General features: G+C 43.4%; 1 long non-coding RNA gene across 1 annotated transcript; it reads right to left on the bottom strand.

Annotated features, from left to right (window-relative positions):
• Positions 1-6,501: 6,501 nt before the first annotated feature.
• Positions 6,502-10,572, bottom strand: LOC121708408. Its single transcript, XR_006031643.1, has 3 exons — positions 10,479-10,572; positions 9,492-9,495; positions 6,502-6,513 (listed from the first exon to the last, which is right to left on the bottom strand). It is a non-coding gene; the product is annotated as an uncharacterized LOC121708408 (long non-coding RNA).
• Positions 10,573-17,377: the final 6,805 nt, after the last annotated feature.

The following is a 17,377-nucleotide window of genomic DNA, read 5'->3' as shown; positions in this document are numbered from 1 at the left end:
AGCACAGGCCAGTGAAACAGACAAACAGCATTGACTTCGTTTTTGTATTTGGATGTCAGAGGCTTTCACCCACCATCACCGCTACTTTGAGCAAATCCATCCAACCCACCATCCTTGACCAGTAAACCATCCCTTCCAACACACACACACACACACACACACACACACACACACCATGTCCTCCACCTCCTGACAATCACATCCAGCCTGATAACTCTAGCTGTCCAGCTGGATCCATTATCGACCTATCAGCACGACTCTCTACTGATCCACAAGATCCAATCTTGGCCTATTGCTTCCACTCTCCACTGATCCCGCTGCTCTGGGGGCGCACCAACCATTACACCCCTCACTGGCACATAAGTGCTCCACGTCTCACAAGAAATGGAAAAAGCACCACGGCGTAATGAAAAGAGAAACAGACTCGGGGAATGACAGACCTGACAAGAGTTAATGGGGTGTTGATAAAAAGCAACACAGAGAGCAGAAAGAGAGAGAGAGAGAGAGAGAGGAGGGGGGCTTTTTTCCATGTCATTTTAATCTAAATTAAATATATACCTTATTTTGCTTGTCATACTGAAATGGTTACATCAAATGGAGACTGTTGCCTGGTTACCTATTGTTGTAGATTATAAAGCCCAGTGGTTGTCGGGGAATTGCAAACAAATCATTCAAAACGATCTCGGCTAACATGTGAAAGGATGTCAAGACCAATTTATTTGGAAAAGGTCACATCCATTGCTGACATTTGTTTATATCACCAAATAAATATCATTTTGCAGATAATCTGTTGTTGTATATTATGCATACAGAACATGTAAATAGCTTTTTCTCTGCAACAACAACTGTTTAATGTCAGATGGTGACCTGAGGTGATGTTTTGCAATGAGATCATCATAATCTTATCAAAAGTCTATTCTGTGGAGAGGCAAGAAGGTTGAGACAGCACTGCTAAACAAGGTACATGGTCATTCTGGAAACAGCATTATAAATTAGGGCCAACAGAACCTCACAGCTGTGAAAAACACTCAGTTTTGCCTGAAACCCTTAAAAAGTATTTCCATCACACAGTGGATTTTGAGATACTGTTCATTATTATCATTATAATTATTATGTAATGATGATAATACTGATAATATTTTGGTATTGAAAGAATTGTTGTAGTTATTACAAATAGTAGAGATAATAGTGCCGGTGATGGTATGATTAAGTTAATTTTTCAGAAAAGTCACGTCTTCTGAAGTGTATTTCAAATAACCTTCAAATGACATTGGGAAAAGAAGTCAGAAAGCCTGATTGAATATGAAGAGGTGAACAGAGGTATCTGTAGTCCATATAAGGTTGGTCCTGTTGGGCAAACCTTGCTGCTCTTTCAAGCCTGGCTCATGTCACCATGGCAACACACCAACCCCTGCTGGCGTCTGCCAGACTCACTGTCCATATAACAGAGAGTGGGCACATGCACACACACAGACACACACAAACACACACACTTGCACGCACACAGACAGATGCATACACATAAACATGTACTAAAATACACACAAACACACACACACACACACACTCACAGATATCAATGCAGTCTCAAACAGCCTCTGCGGTCTGTCATCTCTCTGTTCCTCTTTCTCTCCTTCACACACACACACATACACACACACTCCACAGGAGTCTTGTCATTACTCATATATGTAACATTCTGATATTAGCTAGATCTAGAGAGCAGTTGTCTAGTGCTTGTGAGGAGTTCTAAATGTCCAATACAAACCAAAGGCGGTACACACAGAAGAACAAATGCACACACACGCACACACACAGCACACAAACACATCATACAAACAAATAAACACACTCTCACAGAAACACACAAATACACGCACACACACACACACACAAAGCCCACAAACAACAGCTATAATTTGGAATCATTCCCGCGAGAGTTGAAAAGCGCTGTGAGCAACGCATATCTTGTGATGCAGATCTAGCTAATGGCTTTCTGTTGAGATAGCATCGCACCTCCGGGGAGGGATCTCTCAGCGAGGGAGCCGATCACAGCTCGTCCCCTGTGGGGCATAACGGCATTTGCCACGGATGAGCTGGGCTGTCGCTATGCTTTTGGGCAGCTGCGGAGAAGGACACACTCAATGTGACAGTCTACCACCTTCTGCAGTGGGGCAGCAAACTGTGAACCGCCAGTCCACGTCCTCCCTGCCCCCCCCCTTTTTTTCTTTTTTGAATATTCCACAAACACACCACAGACAAGCTATCGTGTCAACTAGGAAGGCGAGAGTGGAAAGAGATTTCTGGTCAAACTTGGAAAGAGGAGCGCTATAAATGAGATAACAAAACATAGAGACGAGACCGTCTGGTGGGAGAATTATGGGCCGACCTGGGGAGAGGAGTGAAATGAAGTCAAGCATGTCAAGAATGGACACAAATGAGGGATCGATAGCTCACTGAGTTGTTTATTTTGACTTAATTTGTCAGGAGGCTTGAGTCTTTCTTGCTGCGGTTGTGTTACATAAACTAGCAAATGGATAGCTTCATTTGATTTGGATGTTTTGAATTTGACCTATTCAAACACAGCTATGTGTAATCCCTCCTAGATACCTTAGCCTAACCCCCACCTAGGTAGTAATGAATATTTGAGTGTTAATTAGTGAGTGGTTATGATAAATTAGAGTGTTGGCAGCACAATATATCAGCTGCCCATACACCAACATGGCAGACGTGAAAGCGCTAACCTGAAATACAAACATGCACTGTAATTGGCCTGCTAATAATAATAATACAATTCTCTATTTCTCTATCTCTATTAGTGGCATTAGAGAACAAACTCTCCTTTTCTCTCCAGCTCCATGTTCACCCACACACACACTTGGACTAGCACCCTCCCTAAACATACACATTAAAAAGGTACACACACATACACCGTCTTCCTTTCTTGCACACACATGCACACACTCACACATATAAATACATGCATACACACACACACACACACACATATACAGACACAGAGGTTCTCTGCCCCTCCGCCATGCAGAAGATTAAAACGATCTGCACTCGTTGAATTAGCAGTCCCCAGTGCAGTCTAATTAGCATGTAATAGGACACCAAATCCAGCACAGGAGGCTTGTTATTTAAGGATAAAGCTCATCTCTCATTTGAATGCATTTTTCATAAGCTCTGCTAATTAAGTTTCATTAGCATCATTAATTAAACATGAAAAGTTCCTCAGCCGTCTCTGTGATTATGTCTGCTTTTCCAAACGGGCCTGACTGACAGCTCTCTGATGCACGACGTGGAGAAATCATCCGCGTGAAAACGGCAAAAACTCATACCTGGCCCAGTAGCCTCCGGAGCGAGAGACCACACCGACATCTATTTGTTGCCAGAAGAGCTGACAGATCGCCTCTTTAATCAAATGTCAACGGCAGACACTCTGATTACGCCAACTCACATTTGGGCATGTGAGGCAGCGTAGCTCGTTTAGGGACCTGCACATATTGACATTGCAGAAATAATACCAGCACTGTTTTTTTGCACAGCCTGCTGGGATGTTCCAGCACACATGTTCCGAGTTCCAGCCCTAAATTATAAACAAGCGGCCAACTTTTGTGGTCAGCACCAAGGGGTTTCCCGCAGTGGGTTTCGCGACGGGGCGTCCCTCAGTGGACAGAGGTGTTTACAGCCACTGGGTTTATTAAGGACGGCACTGACACTAATAATTATTCACTCTCAATCAAACACCCAAATGCCATCACTTCTAAACCAGTTGCTTGGCACAGGCCCTCCTCCCCCGGGAACTACACAGACACTCTTTCTCACCTCACAATAGGGAACGTGCTGACCATTAACCAGAGAGCTGGTCTCGAACAAAAGCGAGAAAAGTAGCGCAGCGTTTAAGAGTGAGGCAGGTGATGGTGTGTGTTTGTGTGTGTGTGTGTGTGTGTGTTTGGTGGGGGGTGAATCTCCCCTGTCGTGAGAGGAGACAGCTTGACTCTGGTCCAGATGATGTCAGTGCCGATACAGATACTTCAGTCCCCATCTCTCACAAGGCCATGCTAAGTGAAACAAAATCAATTTTGCATCTCTGCCAGTTGAGGCGTCCGCGCCAGAACTCCCCACCACCACCACTACCACCATCCTGCTCCAGACCCCCCCCTTCACCACACCCCTCCACCCCCCAACCCACCCCCTCCATGGCTTAGCTCTCTCTGCGGTTTTCATCCAATTGCCCAGAGAGCCAAGGCCTGGATATCGAGCCGTCCGTGTCTGCGGCGCTAAGGGATGTGGTTAGAATGAACTCGCCAGTCGTGGTGTCTAACTTGTGGAGCCGCTCTCCTTGTGAATCAAACCTTTCAGTGCCGGCGCGAGAGGGCTTCTCATAAAGGATCGGCGCACGGTGGCCAACAGCGGCAATGGTGCCGGCACCTCCTGCCTGGCGTGAGATGAATGAAGAGCCAGTAATTTGGGGCTAGCTGGTGCAATGCTGTCTTAGATCGGGAGCATCCACATGGCTCAGTAAAGAAAGGCATTGACAAAGTGGTTAGGGTGGACCAGCAAATTGATATCCGTTAATAGAACACTAATGTCCTTTTAAAAATGAACAGTTCCATAGATTATGGATTGATTCACATCCACTCATTCTGCTACCTGGAAGGCTTGGCTGCATTGGCTTTTCCATAGCACAAGGTCTGCTTTTGTGTGTGGAAGTATTCTGAGTTTACAGTACATGGTTAACCATGTTGTGTAATGATCATGTACAATATCTTTTAGAAATCTATAGCACTCATTCTCCAGTCCTTTCTGTATTTTGGTTTCTCTCTCACACACACACACACTCTCTCTCTCTCTCTCTCTCTCTCTCTCTCTCTCTCTCTCTCTCTCTCACACACACACACACACACACACATACACAAACACTCTCATACATACATGCATACACACACACAAAACTAACCCCTATAAAAGATACTGTTGCCTAGGCATTGTTGTCAGATAGTCCTGTAGGACATGAAATCCCGCATTACGTGAACTAAAAATAATCCCAGAGGTGAACTGCGTCTAATTAAAAATTGGAGGCCAGATGTTTTGCCTTCTCTGTGTCTTTCCCCAGATGCCTCCCTTTGGCAGTGGAGCCTGCTCTCTCTGCACTAGACAGACTTGGATGCACAATAAAGCGCCGTCACCTGCTTTTATTCCCCGCCAATAGATCCCCTGATTTGGTTTGTTCTGCTGCTGATAACACTGTGTGTATCGCCCCCCGTCCAAAAATAAGCTGCCGCGGAGAGCCACACTTCATTGAATCACTATAACATGGGTTATTTTATGGCTCACCCAAGCATGTAAGACTGTCTCAGCAATGCCTCTGTAAATTATTCAACTCACAGCCACTCTCACCGTAAATAAGGTGATTTAATTAGAAGCTACGGCAACTGTAGCAAATGGTATTTAAGATTGGAGGGGGGGGGGGGGCTTTAAGGGTCTGAAAATAGAAAGAGAGAAATATCCATTTGCATCAGTGGCTTAAGCCGGTCTTCCTAAAATAAATAAATAAAATAAACTAACAAACAAACAAAAAAAAAAACCCTGAATAACCGCTCCACTTTTTCGCTTGGGTAGCTCCATACTGTCCACCTGATGAACAATTGCTTGAGATCCATCCAAAATGAAGCTGCATACACAGCAGTAACCCATAGTGTTTTGTTTTCAACACGTCCATTCCTCACTTGTATTCAGTCTCTCCCAGAATGCTTAGTTTCTCTCCCACGTCTGGCTTTGTTTGTGGTGGAAATCTCCTGAATCTGTCTAATATTTTTAGTAAATAGTCATACGGAGATGTCTTAGTTTGAGACAGGCCAAACGGGATGACAAACAATGAATGATGAGGGGATGATGTTCTTATTGTTTACCACACCTATTGTAATCCATCCATCACAACTGCTGGGTAAACACTTTCATAGCCTTATCTCTGACACCCCTCCCTGCAACACACACAACCACTCACACACACACACACACACACACACACACACACACACACACATACACATAAACAAACACAGAAACACACATATCCCATTCATCAAAAAGGTCTCCACCCCATGTGCCGTAGAAGTTGAACGCTGAGTTTGATAACTCATATTCGGTGCGCAGCTGATGGAATGAATGCCAGTAGCTTTGTGATGATAATCTGACATCTAAACAGTCCACAGTTTCACAGCAGAGTCTAACGGAGTACAACATTAACCAAACTACAGGAAGATTGAGAGTTCATTTTCTCAAGAGTCTGAATCACCCAATCCAACTTCACATGACAATCTACAGACGTCCATATGGCTCCGTAAGCGTTGTATTATTCAAGGACAAACTCAATCCAATTCAGTCTGATCTATGTCATCTCTCTTCAAAACCCACACTGCGAAAACAATAGACTCAAGACTTTCCACAGGCTGTAGATCCATTCATTTTCTAGTCCATTTACAGATCTTATGCATTTCATTGTTTCTATAGCCATTACGTTCTTAATGCCTTTCTGTCTAATGTTTTCTGTCATCAGGGCCATTACCACTTGCCCCACAACAGCGGTACACGTCCTGGCTGGCTCGCCGATGACGCACTGATGGGGACCGAGGTTGCAGGCGCTCCCGTGTCACTATCAAGCCGGGGATCATCGATATTGAGAGGCTGCTATTTTGTCTGGGGCCTTGTTGCCGTTGATGAGCTCCAGTGACGGCTCACTTTTGATTGAGTTTCGAGTGGGGAGCCTTGGGGGAGACGCGGAAGAGTGCCGTGCGAAGAGAATGCTAGATTGAGCTGTCGGCGTTGGCTGAGTTGTGAGTCCCTGTCTTAATCAGTGAGCTGCATCGCATTACACTCCCCCCTCTCTCTGTTTTGACTTTCCGCGGGGGTCTTCCGTTTGGAGGACGCTGTTTTGGTATTCTCACAGGTCCCGTCTTTGACACATGATTGGTGTTACTGAAAACTAAATGGCTTACAGATTCTCCTCAATTTGCTGCCCGGGTGGACCAGCGCCACAAGACGGCGGAGTGATATTTATGACTAAGATGCCTATTAGGCTGTCATAGCACGAACATGACAGTATATCACCGGAAGGTCGTTTTAATTACGCTAATTGGCACGTGATCAGACAGACTCCCCAGCTCTTTGTCCACCCTACACTCACACTCACCCCCCCCCCCCCCACCAACTCGCTATCACTCTCTCGGTCTGTCACAGCCTCACATGCCGTCTCGTCTTGCATCCCACCATCCCCACCCACTCACCCGCCCTACCCACGAGGACACCACTCTAGATTCAATCACTTACTGCTGGTCACAGATTATAGGCATGACATCCTCCAAAACAGACAATTAATGACACCTCGCAGGCAGTAAACTCTTTCATTAACCTCCCTCTACAAATGCATAATTGCATCTTCGATACAATGATAAAACATCAAACACATCCACAAAAACATCACAGCTGTAGAGATCGATGGACGGCAGGATGGCCACTCGACTGAGCTCTCCCACCAGCTGGAGGTCGTTAGAAATTCTAGTCAGGGCCATTCATAGAAGGTGGCGTGACTGGACAAGGAGTTTCAAAACTCAAAACTTCATTACAAAACTTGTTTGCTGTGAAGGGGGAAAAATGCACCGCCAAAATGATGGCTTTTCCATGGACCTTTCTTGAGCACAGTAGCATTTAGGATTAAGCCTCAAAGTCCCACACGTCATATTTTTTTCCCCTGTAAAAGTCTAATAACCTCACTGAAAAATAATTAAGTCCATACATCACAAAATAATTGGTCTGGAGTTTATCCCCATTTTTGAGGCATTCTGGGAAAAGGAGTTTATCCTTTGATAATTAGTGTCTCAATGTGGAGCTTAAAAATAAACAGAGGTGTTAGTTATGTGTGAAGAAATAATTCCATGGTTTGATAACAACAGGACACCCTCGAGCAGAGAAACAGTAGCGTGCTACAACTAATTAAGGGAGGATTTGGCTGGAAAGCAAGGCTATTTTTTCACATTATGCATAGATTTATTTATGAGTGGAAGGACTAGATCTTTGGAGTGGGCTAAGAACGTTTTTGGTTACCAGGAGTATGCAGTGACCTCATTACTGGAACAAAGTGATAATAAGCACTAAAACAATCCTTTGGATAAAACCATGCATGAACGCACACACACACACACACACACACACACACACACACACACACACACACACACACACACACCGTGACACTTACACACAGTCAGGAAGAACTCATGTTCATGTGGGTATTGTTGACACCAGAGAAGCTCAGAGTTGAGTTTTGACGGGTACCGAGCAGTGGCGATAAATGTCAATAAAGAGACGAAAAAATGACTGACTGACTCACTGTTGCCTCCATGGAGATGAGACTGTGAGAGTATCGATACATCCACAGCTCAGGAGATCATATTGTTCATTTATTCTGACTCTCAACATGTCAATCCCCACTCTCACTCGCAATGTCCCTAAGCGGTATGTAATGCCGTTCTGCAAACATGAAGAAACTCCTACACATGTTGGACTGCAAACATACATATTCAAACAATCACACACACACACACACACACACACACACACACACACACACACACACACACACACACACACACACACACACACACACACACACACACACACATTCACATTCACAGTTTACACATACAGTTTCACACAAACACATCAGCATAGTACAGCATAATACACACACACACCTACACATTGACCATTCTCATACCTCAGTTCAAGCCCTTACTTAAAAGATCCTTCCATTGAATTCCCAGCGAAGACAAACCAGAGGGGGTATTAGACAGCTGTTTAATGCCACCTCACGTTTCTCCATAACCATAAACAAGGACATTTCTATTTCCCAAGAGGCTCTAGCGGCACAGGTGCGAGGCTTCAGATGGGGGGAAAAGGAGACTCGAGTGGCTCACTCTCAAGTGCCTGTTCAGTTATGCCACAGTTCTTTGGCTCTAATTTCAAACTAGCATGGAGATGGTGCTAGTAATTACTCTCATATGTGCTCCCAAGCTGAACGTAAATCATAGACTCAGACTACACACATACACACACACACACAAACACACACACACACACACACACACACACACACATACACACACACACACATACACACACACACACACACACACACACACACACACACACACACATACACACATACACACACACACACACACACACACACACACACACACACACAAACATACACACACACACACACACAAGCCCAACCTGGGAGGCTAGCCTCAGCCAGACTCCCATGCGAGTCCAAATGAACGATTAGCATTTGTTTGCTCTGAGCGGATTCAAAAAAGCTACAAGTTACAGAGATGCCTTTGTAACAAGGAAAAAAAGCATTCCCTTTTTACTTTGCGACGGTTTTCAACCTGGATGACTGCCATGTAATGTGAGACCAAAACATAACTAGACAACAAACAGACCTGAGAATCACTTGGGGCTTCTTAAGAACATAATTAAAAATATGCACTAAGGTTTCAGGAACTTACTGTAGGAAAAAAAACCCACAACAACAACAAAATATGCTTTCTATTCAACACACTATGTATTCAACCAATGCACAATCTTAATGCAAATTTAGATGCTGGAAACAGTGACATACTGTACATTTCACCTCAACTCAACAGCAAAATTTCAGGCAAAATATAATATAATTGTAAGTACTTTGTAGGTACACAGTGTAAAACTTGTCTTGTTGAAAATATGTCTTGAGCAGTTCAGTTGCTGAGTGAACAAAAGTCAAGTGGATATTGTAATCCTCAGATCCTTTCAAGTTTGCTGGGCAGAATGTATTGCATGTGTCCAAGGTCTTAGCAGGGGTATTGTACTCATCATCTCACGTTTTTTGAAAAGGCAACAGGATGTCTAAGGAACTCTTGACAGTTTCACTTGACACGTCCCACAGCCTGGAATTCACATTAGGACTCTCACTGCACCTGTAGCCTCTTTTGGAATTTTGTTATGTTGGACAAACCTTACACAAAAGAATGCTTAGGGCATAGTCAGTGTAGTGGGCTGCAGTGTTGAACTAAACCTAAAGCAGAAGGTTACATAACACACAAAGATACAGCACATACATAGTTATATTTCAAACATGCTTGTTTGGAATTCTAGTCCCTATCAGACCAGATCAAATGACTGTTTGATGCTCAAGGTTCCACACTGAGTTGGGAAAGTCGGCCGTTATGGTGCCCCTACTTCCTGGAATAATCTTCAATATAGCATACAAAATAATTCTCTACTTTCCTATAATCAATTCAGATCTGTAATCATAAACCTTCCTATGTCAAACTGTACCTATTTTTATTTTTCACTTCCTCCTTTATAATGTTATGTACATTATCTTATTATCTGTTTTATTTTTGTTTTATTTACCACAATTATTATACTATATCTCTTGTTATTTCAGTGTTACTGTGTAATCTCGGCTTTACTGAAAATGAGGACTACCCTCAATGAACCTCCAAGAATAAATAAAGATTGAATGAACATAAGCTTAGGCAGTATATCTATATGCTCTAATAATGAACATAAGGAAATATAGATTATCTTGATTACTAGGTCACTAATAACTCTATTCAGTGCCGTACTGATTGCTGAACTGCATGTTTTACCTCACAAGCAGGTAACTTCAGTGGTTGTTCCAGCAATTTAGTGAAATCGCAAGAGACTTATTTTACTGGCTGCTGGACAAATAGGCAGTGCCCGTATTAAGAGCACATTATGAATTACACATGGTCCCATAATGGATTGTCAGGAGGTGGTTTCAAATATTCATCTACAAATAAAAAGTGTTGCCAGAGAGCAGGGCAAAGTTGTTTTAAACGTGTAGTTGCATTAGAACTGAACTGGACTGGTGTCTTCTATATTATCCAAAGACCTCGGTTCATTGCTCTGATACTTTTCAGAGCCTCCTTCATTAGCTTCTCTGGCGGTCCACAGATGTACACACACACACACACACACACACACACACACACACACACACAAACAGTGCTCGCCACACCGGTGCAGGAGTCACATACTGATGGAGCGTGGACAAGCGGGCCAGAACAGAAGATAAGATAAGGAGAGCAAAGTCAACATGTAGAACTGAAGCACTTCAGCAAACACAGGTCATAAATATACACCTCGTCAGCTCTCTCCCTCCATTCTCCCTCCAACACTCACCCACACTCCCTCCCACTCACTCTCTCACACACACACACACACACAGAGAGAGAGAGAGAAAGAGAGAGAGAGAGAGAGAGAGAGTACCAGGGTCAAATAAATCCCGGGCTGAGATCCATTATTTAGATAAAACATGGCCACATAATCCCAACCCTTATGATACACTCCATCTCCTTCACTGTCCACAGAGGTGTTTTGAAGACGGTGTATGTGTGTCTCTGTTTGTGTGCGTGTGTGTGTGTTGGGCCAAGAGGGGTCTATGTCTCAACCCAACAAACTTTGACCCCACTTTCCCACACATACACACTCGCACACCTATTTTCATCCTCATAACCCTAATGATCCATATCTGCTTTTTTACATGAAATCATCAACAACGCTTGTGGCACATCAGACCAGTGATAAGTCAGCATGCTCTATCTGAGCATGAAATCAGTGACTCAGGAGTTTAAGAAAGACGAAACCAACCAACCAAACAAACAGTTGCGCTGTGTAATTCCTTCCCACACGTTTGCATTGTGTCTCAGTAGAAAGGCTTTGATTAGAGTCTCAAACACTTAAGTGAGTAAACACAATACATACAAATGATATATAATCACCCGGCAACCACACAGGGTTGATAATCGATCATGGCTGTCGGCCTCAGTGCTGATTGCCTCCCCCTCTCTCTCCAGGCCAGCAGGAAATGTGTTGGGTCAGCAAAAGTGCTGGGAGCAGGCCAGGAGCTGGGTCTGAGCGGCCATATTAGCTAACTTAATGTAACCCCGACCCGGCGGAAATAAATAAATAAAATAACGGCTGGGAAACAAAGTAGCAGTGTGTTGTGCTCTCACTCTTTCTGTTGGCTCTGCCACCGGGGGGGGGGTTTGTTTACTAGTCGTGTTTCATTTTGCTTTCAGATCAACCTTTGGAGGACAACTCTGTCTCTTTCTCTCTCTCTCCATCTCTCACTCTCTTCCTCTCTCTCTCGCTCTCTATGTGAGCATTTCCTACAAAAATGCATTTAGATATATGCATGTCACACACACACACACACACACACACACACACACACACACACACACACACACACACACACATTCTAGCCATAGTTCCTTAACATTTACCAGTCACACTTGACAGTGGCCCTAACTGTTTCACTGCAAAGATAAATCTGGAATAGCAATAGAAAATGACTTTGTGGTATATTCAGTAAAAACACAGCCTGAAGTTACATCAGCAAAAACCCTTTGATATACAAAAATCAATAATGGTAGAAGAATGATATGACTCACACATAATCGTGACTCTCTTTGTTGATATTGGATTAACATTGAATATGATTAGCATACGTGAAGTTCTGTCTCTAACCAAAGGAATAACTTTTTTCAACCAGAGATATTGCATCTCTGCACTGCATGCCTGTGTGATGATACTATTTTACAAGCATCCGCATCTCTTACACACTCAAGGCCTCTTTCAACCCTAAACGCCCATACTCAGGAGGAGGTGCTAAACCAGACAACTGTTTTGTTTTGGCATTAGCGCTGTTTGCAAGCACTTGCCCAAGCCCACACTGCTCAGTTTGACAGTAGAATAATTATGCTGTCAGTATTGTACAGGCACTTTCTAAAAATAACAACGTGAAAAAAGCTGTGATGTCGAGTTAATAACTCACAGAACCACAGAGTTTAGATGTACAAGTGTAATTAGACAACATACTCATTATATAAGTCTATGGAGGATTTGTGACAGTTACAAACTTTCATATGCTTACTTGCTATATCCCTATATACCATACATTAAAACAATACACTTCTCACAGTTATAGCCTACCCACTCTGCGGTGCAAGTGATAATGTATAATACATGATGATATAATACGTGTTCTGATAATGTATTATGAAAAGTATACACACAGGAAGTGAGACCCCAATGTATGCTAATCAGTGATCCTAACAACTCACTAAATGAATCAACCGGACTCTAAATGACAAAATGAAAGGCAACGAGCTCCATTCTTATTTTCTGGGGAGAAAGCATTCTGCATCACAAAACAGTCAACAACAACAACAACAACAACACCAAAAAATGGCATTTTATTATACAGTAAGAATCTGTAACAGCGGAGAGGAAAATGAATCTCTCGCTCAATCCATCACCGAATGGCAGGTTTGCGAGATGTTCGTCCAGGGTGGAAAAATGAATTAGATTTACAATGTGAGCTGACATGCTAAAATGAGCAGCAGGGCCTTTTTGCTGTATTCCCTGTCAATATTCATGATCTGAGTGTCACAAGGCACCCGCTCCCTGAGATGAGAAGGAGAGTGCCTTCTTATCTGTCGGTTTGCTCATGCTTGTGTGCAATGTCGAGAGGCAAAAAAAAAGGGGGGAAAAATGGTTTCCTTGTTTGGGTGGCATTGCTTTTAAAATAGCCGGTGACGAATTGGAACTGTCCCTAGAAATGAATAGCCTTGCTTAGAGGAGGATTGTGGCCTTTACCGGATGATCTGTCAAACATAAAAATGGAGTTCTGCTCTTGGGGGGCATTGAAGAAAATATCATTACAGCCACACTTACCACAGACTCCATTTCCGAGTATTATAAACTAATTAATCTAATTTGGAACATGGTGGACAAGGGACCATTAGGTGTTGAAAATGAGGAGAGGAACCATGTTACATTTGTATCCTCAAACTGGGACATTTCACTAATTAATGTATCTATGACGATTGAGTGTCTCTTTGTGTGTGTGTGGTGTGTGTATGTGTGTGTGGGTCAGTATTTATGCCGTGGTTTTTAAACTTCCCTAGCCCCGAGAACACCTGTACGATGATCAAAAAATAGCTCTGTCCCTCTCTCTGGCTCTGATGGCAAAAAAATACTACAGGTGGGGAACATTCAAAAAAAAGAATTCACACTTTACTCTCAAACGGAAAACACAATGAGAGGAACTAAAGACCATGTCTGAGCACAACAACCAACAGAACAGATCTCTACAGATGAAGAGAGCAGTAGCAAGGGTTCAGGCAAAGCGCTGCATGATGTACTGTAGATGTCATGGAACCGACTGCTCAAAATGTGATATGTATATGTATTTATTCATTTATTCATTTAAATACGTATGCTTGGATTCTTTCCATTTATCAGGCAGGCATCTCTCAATGTCAGAACCACTAAAGTCAACCGACTCACTTGCCCTCCCATGGCTTCACTCAGAAGACCCCCTTAGCTATGTTGGCTTATAGTAGGCCTTTCTCCCTGAAGTTTTAGCGGTGGCATTCATGTGCATTCAGAAATAATGGTTATTATCTTCATTGCTTACAATACAAATCCGACAGGCCTACTTGTATTGATCCATTTAGGAGACTGTATGCATGATGCATGAGTCCGTTTCCCCCCTCGCCACATGCACAGGAGTTGTGCTGTGGTGGTTCCATTTATTGGGATTTTTTTTGTTGTTGTTGTTGTTGCTGCTGCTGCTCCCAGTGTATACTGCTGTGTGAGTCGACTGCTCAGCTTTTCCTCCCAAGTGAGGAGAAAATGTTTCCTTGTTTACTTGTTTTTCCTCTCTCTCTCTCTCTCTTTTTTTCTTTTGCAGTTTCCGCTTAACTATCACCTGCACATCGGAGCAATTACTGAATCGACTTGGCTCCAGTTTAAAAGAACACAGCGTTGAAATAGCACTGGGGACCCACCGCAGATTCTATTTTTTGTAAGTCTAACTTAATTGGCCAGCTTTACCACACACAGGTATACATCTCAGACTTTTTCCCACCACACACACACATATACAGAAACACACACACACACACAATCTGTGCTGGTTCTCTGAAAGTGTCTTTGTATGTTGGGCTGGCGCCTGACCCATCAGGTCTGACGCAGCACATTTATACTCATGGGAACGCCAGCTCCAATATAAAGATGATTCTCCACATTAGGGGCTCGGCGAAACATTCTTCAGTCGTGACGGGGTGACAGTACAGCTTGTTTAAGAGGGTGCTGGAGAATACCACCGCACACAGGAAGCACACACACACACACTCACTCCCTCTCTCTCTCACTTATCCCCTCTCTCTCTCTCTCTCATTCTCTCTCATTCTCTACCTCTAATTAAAGAGTGGGAACAGTACAGGCAGCCGTCGTGCTGAGCTCCTGCAGTCAACCTGAGGATGTGGGGCAGAGATCTGGGTTGTGTTGTTGTTCTTTCCCTCTCTGTAATTATGGAGCCATTGTTTTACCCACGCTTGTACCGCGAGGCCGCCTGCTTGAAAGTGCTGCGTGCACTTCCTTTGTGCCGGGCTGGCCTGCAGCGGTGGCTTCCATTTCTCTCTTCTTCTTCCCTTGCTCCTCCTTTTTCTCTCTGGTTGAAGATCTCTCTCTCTCTCTCTCCGTTCTTTTCTTCTGTAAATCGTGTTTTCTTCCCTCCCTCCCTCTCTTTGTGTGGTTGTGTTTACATCATGTGGGAACCCAATACCATGCAAGACTGTGTGTGCTTGTCAGAGTGTGTGTGTGTGTGTGTGTGTGTGTGTGTGTGTGTGTGTGTGTGTGTATGTTTGTGTGTGTGTGTGTGTGTGTGTTGACATGATCCTTGTATATCTTTCTGTCTGCCATCAACATTGCCCATATGGTGTGTGTGTGTGTGTGTGTGTGTGTGTGTGTGTGTGTGTGTGTGTGTGTGTGTGTGTGTGTGTGTGTGTGTGTGTCTAATGCCTATGGTGCGTGGTGTGTCATACTGACAGATTTTGTATGTGTTCCACAGATGCCGTGTTTGCATACACCTAATTGGATTGTGGACATTGGTTTAAGATTGACATATGTTAAATCAACAAAGCATTTTAGTTTTCATGTTTATATACTGTACTGTAGATAAAATAGACAATCATTGACCAACTAATTCCAATGAAATAGTTTACATTAATTGAGTGCTATAAATAAATAACTTCATTATATCTTGAATCTCCAGCATTATAGTGCCTGTTACACAAATTGTATTAAAAATATTGCAACTAGAAGAAATATATCACAATGGCGCTGCTTCTAGAAATAACACACACTGAAAAAGTTGAGCAGCAGCAGAAGCATTCATTACTTTAAGGAAAGAACAATGGAACCAAACACATATTAAAACTTTTGGCTACACTAATAGCTGACATTGATTTTTTTTCTTGCAAAGGCTTATAGGAATATGTTTACAAAGCATTTGGTGGTAGCAAGGCTCTCCAGAGACCTCATGAGATCATTTACCTTCCTGCATGTGAATTTTATTTCTCTACTCTCATTTTACATGATTCAGTTGGATAAATGGAATCCTGTAGCAAAATATGTTTTAAAGTGAAACAATATGTAACATGGTTTGTACATTTGACAATGTTTGTCCTTTTCCCTTTTTTTAATTTCATGTATACGTGTGTGTACATGTGTGTTAGTAATGTGCATATGCTTGTGTGTGTGTGTGTGTGTTTGTTTGTTTGTTCAGTGTGTATGTGTAGGCAGCCTTGGTCATGTCTATTTTAACTGGTTTTAGCGAGCCAGGCTGACTGAGAGTGCAGGGATCAGTATTTTAGTGGAGTGGGGAGCCGGCTCTGTACAGTAGCTGCTGTTTGGGGCGTGTGTGGGGCGTCTGTGTGGGAGGAGGCCAGCACTTCGTGGCCATCCTGCTGGCAATTAGCCGACATCTCGGTAACTCTCTGTCTCTCCCTGCCTCTCTCTCTCCCTCCTTCTCTCTCCCTGCCTCTCTCTGTCTCTCCCCCTCCCTCTCTCTCCATTTCTCTTTCTCTCTCTCTCCCCCTCCCTCTCTCTCCATCTCTTTCTCTCTCTCTCTCTCCATCTGTCTCTTTCTCTCTCTCCCCCATCTTGTGAATGAATGTGTGAAAAGTTGGGAAATGAGGCCCTTATGTAATCTGTAAGCAAAACTGTGCAATGTGAGCCAGGGCGACTTTGACACAATTAATGTGACAGGCCAGTGACACTGCCATGTGGATGAGAGGAGGTGGCATTTGTCCAGGAGAGAGTGGTTGAGGTGGAGGATTGGGTTGTTGTGGAAGCCTCAATAGACACTGAAAAAGAGACAGAGAAAGAAAGAGAGAAAGAGAGATGGAGAAAACATCTAGTTATGAGGTGTCTGTGACAACCACTG

This window comes from Alosa sapidissima, chromosome 5, assembly GCF_018492685.1.
Source record: "Alosa sapidissima isolate fAloSap1 chromosome 5, fAloSap1.pri, whole genome shotgun sequence".
Lineage (NCBI taxonomy): Eukaryota > Metazoa > Chordata > Actinopteri > Clupeiformes > Clupeidae > Alosa > Alosa sapidissima.
This window is presented reverse-complemented; position numbering and strand designations above follow the sequence as displayed.